The 3,153-nt window shown below is 44.2% G+C and overlaps 1 long non-coding RNA gene across 1 annotated transcript; it reads right to left on the minus strand.

Moving 5' to 3' along the window:
- Positions 1–276: 276 nt before the first annotated feature.
- LOC121141756 lies at positions 277–1,886 on the minus strand. Its single transcript, XR_005878691.1, has 3 exons — positions 1,511–1,886; positions 1,072–1,101; positions 277–398 (listed from the first exon to the last, which is right to left on the minus strand). It is a non-coding gene; the product is annotated as an uncharacterized LOC121141756 (long non-coding RNA).
- Between the last annotated feature and the right edge of the window lie 1,267 nt (positions 1,887–3,153).

Genomic DNA, 3,153 nt, shown 5'->3' on the forward strand with positions numbered 1-3,153 from the left:
ACAATCACAAATTTCTAGTCAGGCAGTCAGCCTCATAAAATCTGTCCCGTATATAAGGCTGTTGTCCTTGGAACTTCAGTTAAAAAGAGTCAGATTTGTGTGTCTCCAAATGCTAAGCTTTATTTTGCCTTATCTTTCAAACAGGGCTCTGCATGAAGGAAAGGGATAATAATTACTATCCATCTCACCTATTTCATCCCTCATTATGTCCCCAGCTACTCGGCAGGCCCACAAAGAAAGTGGAACGTTATTCTGTCACCTTCTCCTCACCTGGTAAGACATCAGTAGTCTGCACAGAAGTTGATCTACATCAGTGGAACCAACCTGTGCTGTCCAGCTGATGAGAGGTCGACCAGTGGTCCTCAAGGCCATCCAAGCCACAGTCACCACAGCCTGCACTGTACAAGGCAGAGGAGATTTTCCCAATACAATTAAGGGACATACATTGAGATAGGAAGAATATTATGAGCTATCTGGGTGACTACCCTAAACTTAATCACACTTGCTCTGTCAAAGAATTACAGTTGGAAAAAAAGATGGGGAAAATTGCTCCCTAATAAACAAATAAATAAATAATAAATACAGCAGGAGTGGTGATGACCACAGAAGACAATGTGACCATGAAGGCTCTGATACTGAAATGAGACCAAAGACAAGGAATGCATTGGATGCTAGAAAAGCAGGAAAAGGGAACTCTCTCGAAAGTTCCAGAGTGAGCATCACCCTGTCAACACCTGGATTCCAGCCCAAGGAAATTGCATGGAGATGTATGACCTCCATAATTGCAGGAGTAAATATGAGCTGTCTGTAACTCCCAAGTTTGTGACAATTTGTTACAGGAGTCATACAAAACAAATACATATTCTTTCTTGGCCTAGGTATTTTCAAATATAAAAATGTAGTTTACAGTAGGAGCTGAGAAAGTGGGTTTGAGAATGATTAAATTCAAAAGAAAGAACAAAACAGACAAAAACAAAACCAAGCAGCAAAACTAGGGAAACCAAAATGAAGGTTTAAAATGTAAACAGATGTCCAAACTCAGTGACCAGAGGAAGTAACAAGTGCACATACCTTTTAAAAGTCGCCATCATACAAAAAGCCCTGGTTAAAAAAAAATACCAAAATTTCAGATAAAGAAGAGTCAGTGTCCTGGCTTTCCTTCTGCCTACATAGCTCAGCGTGGTGCTTTTCATGATCCCATCTTTACTTAAAACTCAGGAAGTTTGTTCATCCTGCTGTTTTTTGTACTGATTTTTTCCTGTTTAAAAATTACATTAAAATAGTGTTTACCTTGAAGACCGAGTTTTGGGTACCCCTTTCATGTTGTACCTGAGGCAAGTACTTTATTCCCCTCACTGTGGCCCACGTTAAGTACTATACTTATACACACCATTTCAACACACTCTGTCTTAGTACAACCTCCATCTCTCAAGACCTCCACTAAGAAGAGCAGCCTTCCAGACAGCTAGCCAAGACAAGCAAGGGGCCGAGCACTCGTATTACTATTTACCTCCATTTTATACATCGTGAAAATCGGGCGGGGGCGGGGTGAGACTTGAGAGGTGAAGAAATCCACAGTTGACACACAATAACCCGATGCTGGTTTTTGCTGTGTCCACAATCGCTTCCCACAGGCAGGTTTGCCCTGTTCCTTTAAGAGTGCCTCCCTGGTCTTTGCTTCAGTCAGCCCAAGGGTCTGTCTCTTTTCAATCCCGCAGGGCTGTACTGAGAACTCTTATTGTTCACCAAGGCTTTGCATTTTCCCAAGAATAAAACAGCTTGCTTTCAGCTAGGTAACGCTTCTCGCTTTTTCAACCCATCACCCCAGCCCGAACTGGAAGTCTCTACAGAGCCCGGGCTCTATAAGTCGCGTGTGTTTTAGCGTGCTCCGCCTTTCACCTTCTTTAGGTGCATCCGATCAATGTCTGTTTGATGTTCTGCTTCATTGCCTCCCATTTCCAGCAACAATGCCTTTAGATTTAACATAAGCTCAGACACTTTGGCACCTTCATAATGAAAAACAACTAGAAATTCCCACCATCCCCCGTGCTGGTTCCACATTCTGCAAAGACTTGGCCTTGGTGTCAGAAGCATCGCTCATCTTGAATACAAATCACTTCTAGCATGGCGCTGCTGAGACTCCTCACAGACTCCTCCAGTCCCACTTGGCACTCGTCACTCCTTCCCTGTTGGCCTCAGTCACTCCAGCTATACCTCAGATACCTCATTTCAAGGCTAGAGCAATAGCACAACATTGTCACACTGAATATTTCTAAGACAGGAAGAATTGTCTTCTATGGAGTCATATGTTGACTGTAGGACAATGATCAGACTTGAAGCCAAGGAAACCTGTCCTATCATACTGTCCACAGCAACTAGCCAGAGCCCCAGGGACAATGCTTTCTATGTATTTATTGCCCCTTAATAGTATCTTCAAGTAAATAATAGTCATTTAAAGAAAAAACTGTACGTGTGTTGTCTTACTCCAACAAAAGACAGGCTGAATCTCAGCTACCACTTTACAAGGCTTATACTGGTGGGACGGCAAACATAAAATCTCGCAATGTCTTTTGTCCTCAGTGCCCCACGCCTATGGATGTGTCTTTGTTGTATGCATGGCTTCCTTGTGCCGAAGTGTTAGTGTGTCAAGAGCACAGGAGATATCTCTGTCTCTAGTAGCCGATCCACTCAATAACTTTGTGTCCTGGGGGAAGAAGTGCACGTCTGCATTGTGAGAGCATGTGCATGAGGAGACAGAGGTCAGCATCAGCTCTCTCAGTGGCTCGTGGGGCTCATAACTTAGTCTGGGCTAGGTGGCCAGTGTACCCAGGGTCTCTACCCATCTACACCCACAGCACTGGGACGCCAATAGCTTGTCACCACCCCCGGCTGTTTAGGTGAAATTTTGGAATTCAACCAAGGTCCCCACACTTGCATAACAAATGTTAACCCACCGAACCATCACCCCAAGGACTTCCTTGATGTCACCTGTGCTTGGTCACAGATGTCCTGCTTCAGTGACTCCAACTATCCACAACTTGCCATGGCTTGCTGGGAGAAAGTAGTTCTGTTGTGGCCTCTATGGCCCATTTGCCTCTCTGCAAATCCTGTCACCCTTTCCCAAGGGGCATCTGGGTTCTACAGGCATTTTTC

Source organism: Mesocricetus auratus, unplaced genomic scaffold (assembly GCF_017639785.1).
Source record: "Mesocricetus auratus isolate SY011 unplaced genomic scaffold, BCM_Maur_2.0 Super-Scaffold_100008, whole genome shotgun sequence".
Classification (NCBI taxonomy): Eukaryota; Metazoa; Chordata; class Mammalia; order Rodentia; family Cricetidae; genus Mesocricetus; species Mesocricetus auratus.